This window comes from Odontomachus brunneus, unplaced genomic scaffold (assembly GCF_010583005.1).
Source record: "Odontomachus brunneus isolate Ranch 3 - 2012 unplaced genomic scaffold, Obru_v1 Obru_scaffold_037, whole genome shotgun sequence".
Taxonomy (NCBI): Eukaryota; Metazoa; Arthropoda; class Insecta; order Hymenoptera; family Formicidae; genus Odontomachus; species Odontomachus brunneus.
The window spans coordinates 31,856-42,765 of NW_022639487.1; the positions used below are offsets into that span (position 1 = coordinate 31,856).

Genomic DNA, 10,910 nt, shown 5'->3' on the forward strand with positions numbered 1-10,910 from the left:
CCTAATTCACAAAATGTGAAATACCGACAACAAAATAAGAGAGATTAACACTATTTCGCGAGTTCTGCATATTTGAAAATATTTTCAACATTCACTTGTAATCAGGGAATGAAAATATAAAGAGTTTTATGCGATAGCAGAAATAATTTCTTCATAAAAAATTATAAAGTGTTCGAGGTCGCGTAACTTTAGCAGCAGGAGGGGTGCGCCAGCCGCACTTTGAGAGTTCTGTCGGTTTAAAAATATTTTTAACGTTCACTTATGATCAGAAAACGAATGTCCTGTTGTTACAGTTACGCGGCTTGGGTCACTGTATAATTTTTTATTAATAAATTATTACAGCTATGGTACAGAACTTTTCGGATGTTCATTCCTTGATCATAATTGAATGTCACAAATATTTTCAAACCATCAGAACTCTCAAACTGCGGCTAGCGCACCCCAGCTGCTGGTACATTTACGCGACCTCGGACACTATATAATTTTTTATAAATAATTTATTACCGCAATCGCGCAGAACTCTTTATATTTTCATTCCCTGATTACAAGTGAACGTTGAAAATATTTTTAAACCGACAGAACTCTCAAAGCGCAGGTAGCGCACCCCACCTGCTCGTAAATGTACGCGACCTCGAATACTATATGATTTTTTATAAATAAATTATTACTGCTGTCGCGCAGAACTCTTTGGACATTCGTTTTCTGATCATAAGTGAACGTTAAAAATATTTTTAAACCAATGGAACTCTCAATGTGCGGCTGGCACACCCCTTCTGCTGCTAAAGTTACGCGACCTCGAACACTTTATAATTTTTTATGAAGAAATTATTTCTGCTATCGCATAAAACTCTTTATATTTTCATTCCCTGATTACAAGTGAATGTTGAAAATATTTTCAAATATGCAGAACTCGCGAAATAGTGTTAATCTCTCTTATTTTGTTGTCGGTATTTCACATTTTGTGAATTAGGTCTTCGCAAATCGACTTTTCGCTTTTAATTAGTAGAACTATTGTTATATATGATATAGAACTCTAGAACTATTGTAAAACAAACCGGAACTCTAAAGAAATAGTTGATTTTACTGATTAGGTGCGCTGCGTGAACTTAGCGCACCTTTTTTTAAAAGTCTATTTTTTTGTATTTAATAACCGGAACTATTTAAAATTGTTGCATAGAGCTCTAGAACTTTTCAAGAGCGTATCAGAACTCTAAAAAAAATGTCACATTTTTAAATATGGTGTGCCAAGTTCACACAAGTCCCCGTGAAATCGTTGGAATTGGAAAGTGCGGACGCGAATTTACGGACACGAGGTTCCGTAAACTGCTCGTCTCGCGTTTCCATCACCGATTCGTCACGTCGGCCGAACGAAGCCTCGTCGCTAATTTGAAAAGTAGGCCGAGCGAAACGAGATAAATCGTATCGGACGAGCGTTCTCGCGGGGAAGGTCAACGAGCTCGCGACGAGTCCGCCGCAGCGCGAGCTAATTGCCGATGGATTAAGGGATTATCGAATCGGCTCGTCATGCAGGTGGGATCGGACACGTTATATGCCCTACCGCGAAGCTTACGCGCCGCCAGCAGCTTCGGCTACCCCCTATTGACCTGTCCGTCCGTTGTTAACCTCTCGAATGCCACCGAGGGCTATGTGGGAGGCCAACGCGCACATGAGCGAAGCTCCCCACACCATTGTGCATCCGGGATTGCGCGGGTTAAGGTCGTCATTGGACATTGCGCGTGTGGAATAGGATTAAGCGAGCATACGGAGATGAACTTAGAGATAATACCGTCGGATTATAACGCCGAAACGCTCGATCACGTTTTCGCATTACGCGCGAGTGTCGATTATTCGATATTCTCGTATTTCACTTCTCCGCTTTTTGTGCTCGTATTTATGTTTATATTTACCGTTCTCTTTCTGTAGAGTCCCATTTGGTCGCGGTGTAATAATCCATTATATTGATAATAACAATGTTACTTTGTTGAATATTTTAATATACAAAGATACGAAATAACGGGCAAGATGTTATGCGATGGAAACGACTAAAAGGCAACAGCTGTTAAGCTGATATTAATGCCTTGCTTAATAAATGAATGCATAAATGAATACATGAATGAATACATGTAGAAATAGTGAAATTAATAGATTCCTATCTATCATGCATATTCATCACGATAGCAAACTCTCTCTCTTTCTCTCTCGGAGAAAAAATACAAAAGTGATCGTATTTCACGCGCGATATTCCATCCCGCGCTCTTGCATCGTGCAATTACGTTAAGCGCGCGTTCAGGGCTCTCCCTTTGCAGCCGGTGTATTTTTAAATATTTCGCCGAGACTTCTCGATTCTCTCCGAAGCTCTTAATAAATCCAATCCGACCTAATCCAATCTCCCTTCCAGCGGTCGAGGAACTTCACCGGCGAGAGAGCGGTAAGTCTTCTTCCGCGGCCGGACGTGAAAAGTTCGACTCGATCGAGTGAGTGAAAGGGAGAGATAGAGAGAGAAAGAGAGAGGGAGGGAGAATCGTAGGGTAGCGCGAGGAAGAACTAATTGCACTCTTGACTACTCCGGCAACTGGCCGGCAGCGCGTCCGCGCTACTGGAAGTCAGAGTCCGCAGTTAAACATTACCATGAATGGAATATTTCATTAAGTCGCGGGCCGCGAAACTTTGACACACCTGCGTGCTGCACCGAGTCGCTGTATTTCTCCATTTCCGAACGTATATAGGATGTCTTTACAATTCGTGACACACACACGTTGCATGCAGGTAGAACTCATCGAACACAAAATTCGCACACCATTTCGCAAACAAGCACGTCAAATTTTGAGTTATTAATTAAGGATGCATCGGCCATATCTCAGTAATAATGAGGAAATTTGAAAAGAATTAAAAATTAACCCATATCGTCATTAATACGTACACTGAGAAAAAATTTACTAAATTTCAAAAAACGTTTGCTTGGATAGTACTGTGAAAATATTTGTTTAAATTAAGTAATTATTTTCTAAAATTAAAGAAACAAATTTATATTTAAAACTTCTTTATTTAATTTTAGAAAATAATTACTTAATTTAAACAAATATTTTCACAGTACTATCCAAGCAAACGTTTTTTGAAATTTAGTAAATTTTTTTTCTCAGTATATCACTTAACGTCATCATGTTTATTGGGCTTTTACTTCAAAGAGGTGTAACTTTTGATCCAGACTTTGAATCAATGTCAAATTGTTTGTGACTATTTTTGATGCAATATAGATTAGTTTCTATTTTTTTTTTCAAATTTCTTCATTACCTCTGAAATATAGGCGATACACCCTAATTGGTAATAAAAAATTCGCGATCGCGTTCATGACATTTCCCTTCGTCGAGAATTCGAGGTCTCATCCGCGCAGTCGTCGATTTTGCATCAAACCTCAAGAGGATGAAATGAAAAAGTGTGTCGCGTTGAAAGGGGAACACACGAAGGGAATACAATACAGCGGTAGGGTTCACACGACAGAGACGCTCTTTTGCGCGCGTGCAAGTCCGGTCGATTAAAAATTGCTTCGAAACGTCGTGCTGCACCCGAACGTTTAATTAAACTTAATCAACGTCCCATCGGGAGGTAAAAAAAGAGGCTGCTCCTCTCTCTTTCTCCATCGACGTCCTGTCACCTCGAAGTGTAGAGTTTTGCATCGCGCTTGGCTTTACGGAAAAACAATCGCGTCCCCTCCCGAAAAAAAGAGAGATACCGTCGGAAAGGAACAAAGCGCCCCCGCGCTCGGCCGACTGTAATTTTCATCCCGTTTGATTGGAACAATTCCGGCGTTGATTGGCGGGCTCGTCTTTGTTTCCGGCGGCTTTCATTTCACGTACGTACGCATATACGTATGTATGCGCGTTGCGGTTCGGAAAAGTTCGCCAAGTAAATTCCTTGCCGCTTTTTCATTCGGTTCGCCGAGCCGGAGGATGCGGCTGCATTTTTATTGCGGCGCTCCTACGGCCGACAGACGAGAGGCGCTACACGACGTCCGCTCATTTTAATTACGTCCGACGGGGCTCGTGTCGCGCCTGGAAAATCGTTGTCTAGACAAATGTCGTCGAGCACTCCGACATAATTCAACGACGACCGAACAATTGATTTCTACGTCGCGTTTCCCGACCCTCGCAGTCGCGTTAATCGCATGTTGGTATCTGGCAAGCCTAACGACGTCGACAGTGGTTTCAGTGGACGCAGGTATTTGTTTAGGAATTCGTTTGACCTTTGGACCTGCCCCGTGAATTATGTCTCGCGACGCGCACCACGTCGGTTGGCTCGATAGGGCTCCCCGGCGACAGCCCGCGTATGCCAGTGGACACACTCGAGTATGCATGTGGCGCCATGCGCGCAGCTGCATTTCTGAAATGCGGGCCAAGGTCGCGAGCTGGCCCGGGTCACGAGCGAGCTACCAGATCCGACCAATCTCGCTTTACGTGATGCGGTATCCTCCGCATCGATCCGAATGCGTCCTGCCGCATCTTCACCAGATACCGCCAAATTCTGGCCGCCGCGATGTCGGGCAGGAGGTACGCCGCGCTTATCTCGCTCGATCGCATATTCAGCGATGCCGAATTGATTTAATTGCGAGATTCGAACCGCCATATTTAAATGACGATGTCAGACGAACTGGAGCGAATAAGTCGCATTCTTCGAAAGGGATAGATAGGCAGGTTTATTCTAGATAAATAGATAGATTTGTTTCAGTCAGATCTATAAATTCTATCTTCTAGATAGATAGGTAAAGAGAAGATTGCTTTGACCGAAATAACGAAAAATCGTTTAAAGGATATAGCGAGAGAGAAAGAAAAAAAAAGAGAGAAACATTTTCTCGGAAAATTCCACGACTCAAAGAAACAACTCGCGTTATCCTCTGTGAAATATCGAACATACAGTGTGTTATCGTGAGTAAACTCGTGCGACTTGCCGAGTTTGAGGTACTCGATTAATGTTTTTCGGGATCATCCCTTTATTTTTGCGCGTTTGATTGCCGTGTTACTGTTTATCGCATTACGATTTATCGTGAACGCGTTCGGCTACCATTTAGTTTCGGTTCTCGCTCAACTTCCGACGGAGAAAATTCCTCCGTCCAGCTCAATGGTATCCCATCCCACGTTAGTAACAAGGTGAATTTAATTTCTACCGCGGTCCTCACACGATCCGCACGTACGTCGGTCGGAAGTGTCCGGTCCAGAACAGGAGAATCCGCAGGAACCGCGAACTCCCGCAGACAGTAGTGTCCGAGAGGGACGTCATGAAAAATTTGCCCGACTATACCGCACCGAGACTTGACCGTTGGAAGCACCGACTGTGTAAGTGCGAAGACATTAACGAATTATGCACACGCGCGTATTCTCTCTTTCTCTCTCTCTCTCTCTCTCTCTCTCTCTCTCTCTCTCTCTCTCTCTCTTTATTCACGCGAATTAACACAGACAATTGTCGTTGCAAACGATATTAACGTATATACTCGAGCCGAAATTTCCGCATTAAACCCTGCATCTTTCATCAAACTTGAAATGCCAATGGAGAATCTCGAGAGATGTAACGCTATGAGCTTTTTGTTCCTTAATGCTAGAAATGGTTACTTACTATTTCGTTGAGACTTCAAGAAAAATTGATTGAGAAATTATTTTAATGATTATTTTACTAGCCTACCTTGATTTATATACTTTATTTCGATATATTAATTATACGACTCACTTAAGTGCAGATAGACGTGATAAGCGAATATTAAATAATCTAATATAGATTAACAGATAAGAGTGGGTGAATGAAAGCAACAAGATTTTTCCTCCTTCTTAATTTCTTTATTATGTTGTTTATTGTATGACATTTAGAACCTGAAGATTCAAGAGAAATGAAAAAGAAAATTGTAAGCCTCGTCACGGTCTAACGAAACGGCCGTTACGCCCTGCGTCCTGTATTCCGTCCTGAACTTAGCTCCTAGTTGTCATCGTGGTTAGATGCTCGATAATCTTGCACAAAATGAAACGATCGTAAAACACGTGGTTGTAATCACACGTTAATCGACTCCGTGTGCTACGAGCGACACTTTCGGTATCGCGCGCAACCGTCCTGGTGTTTCGATAATTTGACCTCTTCGGAGATCCGGAATGTTTTCAAAGTATTGTAGTTTCTTGGCACCGAATATGGCTCGTGCCGTTGATCTGCGAACAACGACTTTCGCCGAGACGTGACCTTGTCCTTTCAGAAGATATTGTTTTGATAGTCGCACGCGTTGTATATTTGTCCGTACTTGTCCGTGAGTCACTTTGTCTCGAGCCGGCAGACGACGCGCATACCTCGCAGCGCAAAGTGACGCGCGTTGACATGTCGTTTATAATTCCCGTCGGTAGATGAAAATATTTCGCCGACTATTGAAATATTTAATCGGGCTGCCGTTGACATCGCGTGAGCTAACACGTTTCTCCGATCGAGACGTATTTACGCGAGTGTCAGTGCCAGTGAGTGTCCGAAACCACGAAACAACCAGAAGCGGAATGTAGAATTGGGAGACCAGGAGGAAGGACGCCGGCACATGGACAGCGATATATTTCCAGGTGTGTCAAATCGTTTATTGTACAGAACGTTTTGGCCGATAAATGTTTGGCAAATTTACCGAAAATAAGGAGATACTCCGAGTCAAAATTTTGAATTCACTCGAAAAGCGGAATTCATAATCTGTCGTTTTTTTTATAAATAATTATATCTTCATGAATTTGCTGTATCACGATAAAATACACAGAGAAGATAAAATGTTATATCTCGCGATTTCTCGTTGAAGGATCATTGATTCATTGATGCTTCAACGGACAGATCTTACATTGGACGAAATTTACAGGCTTAATATGGAAGCAACATTTTAACTCGATATACATGTACATTATTAACGTAAACTCGCGGAAGAGGAGATTCTTCTCGTCACGCCTCGCGACGTATATTCAATTCGCGCATTTCGAGCCGCCTGTTTATAGTTAACGCATGAGTAACACGCACGTTCCCGTTATAACTCAGTGATCTAACGATTCTCGTTCCCGACTTCACCGTTTTCGAGTTAATCTCGCCTCGCGCCGCCTCTGCGTTTCTTCGTATTAACGACACCAGTCTTCTTGTCTTTACTTAAATCATGGTCGACATTTTTACTGCATTTTCTTTTCATGTTTTAAGCTTCCGCGCAAGGATTTCCGCGTCCCTTTATTTTCGCATGAAATTCGTTTTAAAATACGCGACAAACTCCGCTATTCTGTACGTTGTCTTGCTCTCTGTTCTACACCGCAGAAGGTAGGAATTCACCTCCAGAATATCTTTTTTTCGTTCCACTCTCCAACTGTCGTCGCTTGTATCGAAAAAAGTTACACCACCACTGAAAATCGAGGAACAATACGTTATGGATAACTCCGTGCGGATAACTCCGCGCACATTTTCGCGAACCCTTCAATGAACTCTGCTACTGCGCCGTGGCAATGCTCGCCGGAAGCGGAAGCACGTGTAGCAAGGATTAAGAACGCTCTCGCGCCGAACAATTTCCAGGAGCGGAAGAGGTGCTTTTGCATCGAAGAATAATGGATTTCCCGGCGCGAGTTGATCCCGCATTATCCTTCTCTGTGTCTTCTTCTTTCTCTCTTTTTCTCTCTCTTTCTCTATCTTTTTGGCAGAATGGCATTAACCGGGAATTTTCCACGCTGCGCTTCCCGAGGAAGCTCCGCGAATTTTTCCCTTTCCTGTTCCCTTTCCCTTTCCTCTCAGATGCGACACCGGGATTCGCTGCATTGTTCACGGGACTTTCTGGGTTCGCGCGAATTTTCGCACGCATTTTTCTCGTAATTCGATATAGTTATACGAAGTCCTGCACGCAGTCCTGTAAAAACAATGAACACTTCCTCTTTCTAATTTGCGGGGTTCTCTCTCTCTCTCTCTCTCGCGAATCAATTAAATCAGATCATCGTGTTTCTCCCGATATTCGCATTTATGTCGCTCTTCTTTTATTATTTTATATTTTGACTTATTTAAAGCGGAAATCGATTGCAAATTGTTTTATTCGCACTTTCGTTATAATATCATGAATAATATAATAACGTTACAATGAATTTTTCTGCATTTCTCTACTCCTGCAATCGTGATATCTTGTTAGTTTTACATCGCGCAAATATGTACGCATTAAAATAAACGTGGCGACAAAAGTGAGCTTTTCGCATTAAAATGAGTGCGGTATTTTTTCCACGATTAGATTAACGGCGGGACAGAAATTTATTTGTATATAACAGTCCTTTATGAGAGATGTACCGTCTCCGTTCTAATTAAAATAAATCCGCCGTATAAACGCGCGCACAATGCATACACCTTTGGTCCGTGCCATCTGCAGCGAAATATGCGCGCAAGTGCATTTGCACAGTTTGTTTAATTTACAGTCCACGACCTAATTCCCGACCGTTCTGTATAATGTATCGTTTGTTGCGGGCGCGATCTCTCTGGAGGGCCGTTGTCTAGGAAACGTAGGATTGTGAGACGCGCTTAATACGAGCTGTAGAAATTTAAACGATAAACGTTACTTGAGATTAGATCGTTTAACTAAAAGAGAAGCGCTTTGTTCGGTTTACCGCACTTAAATACTGCATTGTTCGTACGTCCCGTTTATTTTCAGTTTCTCATTTACCCACACCGTGTTTCAGAAAGATCACCGAGAAGAATTCGCGCGCGAGAATCGACAAATCGATCGAAGCCGTGGATCGTTAGGTTTCGCGAACGAATTGCGTCTGACTTGACGTGCGATCGTAAATCCCCTGGACAATTTAGATGTACAGAAGATCGGAAAATGCAAGAAATACCCGAGTTGTAATTTTAACTGTATTTTCGATCTTCCAACATCTGCATATTTTGAAGGATCAATGTCTGTTTAATACACATAGAAACTGAAGTCTTACTTAGCGCCTCTAGATGACAGAAAATGCATAAAATGCCACATGTAGTTTCTAAAGACCTGTCAGCAAACTTGGTGAGTTAAGTAGCATCAAAAAAGGCTGATACATGCTTCAGAGTATCAAGGTAGACGATCAATGGAACATTGAGATTGAAAGTAAGATCAAGATTTCGAGTCGAGGATACACCGCGAATCGCGTATCAGTCACGTGTCAGGTGACAGCCGATCTGACGAGGGTCGGACGGGCAGTGTTCGGCACCGAGAAAAGAGAGAAAGGGAGAGACTTATGATCGCGATCAGTCAAAGGTCGCGGACACGTCGATTTTTCGCGTGGGGCCCCACAAGTTTCGCTGAAGCGGTCGTTTCCCGCGGTCCGGCCGGCTAACGAGCGCGGCCGGAAGTAGCCGCGCACAGAAACGACCTGTAACCATCGAGGGGCACCGCGTCGGGGCCACCGGTCAATAAGTCTTCCGGCGCGCGCTGTGATAACGCTGGCTCAGCCGTCCGTCCGACGCCGGCGAAAGAGAGAGGAGGAATTCTCAGCTGCGCGCACGGTCGATCGTGCCCGGCGTCGTTTAGCGGTGTTCTCGCGACCGGCAAGATTTCGCGTATCACCGATGTCAGCGTGCCTTTCGACGACGCCGAGTCAGCGCGATATCGCGGTCCCTCCGCGTTCTTCATCGCCCTCTGCGTCGATTCGCGCAGCGAAGTGGAGATTCCGTCCCGGCATAACCGCAACGGTGATTTCATCTCGCCGCGAGATAGAAAATTTCAGGAATTAGAGAGAGAGAGAGAGAGAGACCGCCGGTATTGCTCGTTTAGCCTTTCGTTAGCGCGTGGTCTACAGGCGTAGTTTGAAGACTATATGTTGATGGTCAGAGATACCTCGCTTTTTGTAATAAACATAGTCTATTGTTTGTTAACTGACTTAAAAAAAAGCAAGTTTTCAGTTTGTCTCCATACATGGAAAGAATTTTATAAATATCATAAGATTTTGTAACCGAGAAACAGATCATTCTGTCACTATCCTTCCAACTCATATGTGCTACTTCTCTATTTATTTCTTATTTCTCTATTTTCCCTAATTTCTACTAAAATGTATTATTAAAATATTTGTTATATTTCTAGCAAAATTTATGAAAAATTTTGTAAATTATGAAATCTTTTTAAATCAATATTCATATTTAGAGTCCTATCCTAATGTTCTAACGATATTAGAAGTCGACGCGAGAAAGACAAATTAGATGAATAACAAACTATAAGTATAGGAAAATAAATAACAAAGAAAAATGATATGTCTTCTTGTCTTGAAGATACGATTATTAACTCATTCAGTCAGGTTTTCACACCGATTTCTAATATCGTTAGAATATTAGGATAAGATTGTAGGCATATGGGAATATTGAATCAAGATGTTTCACACCTTGTAGGGCTTTAGAGATTTGAAGAATTTTTGAAGGGGATCTTATGTATTGTCAAAAAAAATGTATAGTTTGTCAGAATATGAATATACAATAACAAATCAAGCGCCTAAAATAAGAGTAAAATACACACGCGTCCTTTGAAGAATTACAAGATACTTGTGTCGAAGTGAAGGAACGCGAAGATATATGTGCGACAAGTAGTGGATTGACGAGTGATGCGATAGATAGGCATTGCAGAAGTCTCTTGATTTGTCTCATTAACAACTTTTTTCTTTTTTTTATTTATCTTTTTATATTCCGTGCATATGTTGAATTTCCCTCAGTCATCTAGTATCGTTTATTCCAAAGTTCGTTAGTTCGGCACACCGGACATCCTCCTCGAACGCTAAATAACGAGTACCTATAAATCAATTATATTACTGTACCGGATGACTGCAATATCCCAATGGGGCGCAACGTCAACAGTATTATTTAAAGTGACGCCTACATCATACAAACTCTCTCTCTCTCTCTCTCTCTCTCTCTCTCTCTCTCTCTCTCTCTCTCTCTCTCTC

At 42.4% G+C, this 10,910-nt stretch overlaps 1 protein-coding gene across 8 annotated transcripts in view; it reads left to right on the top strand.

Annotated features, from left to right (window-relative positions):
- Positions 1-10,910, top strand: part of LOC116843985 (disks large 1 tumor suppressor protein) — a 99,809-nt gene that overhangs the window by 18,810 nt on the left and 70,089 nt on the right. The gene's annotated exons all lie outside the window — the stretch shown is intronic.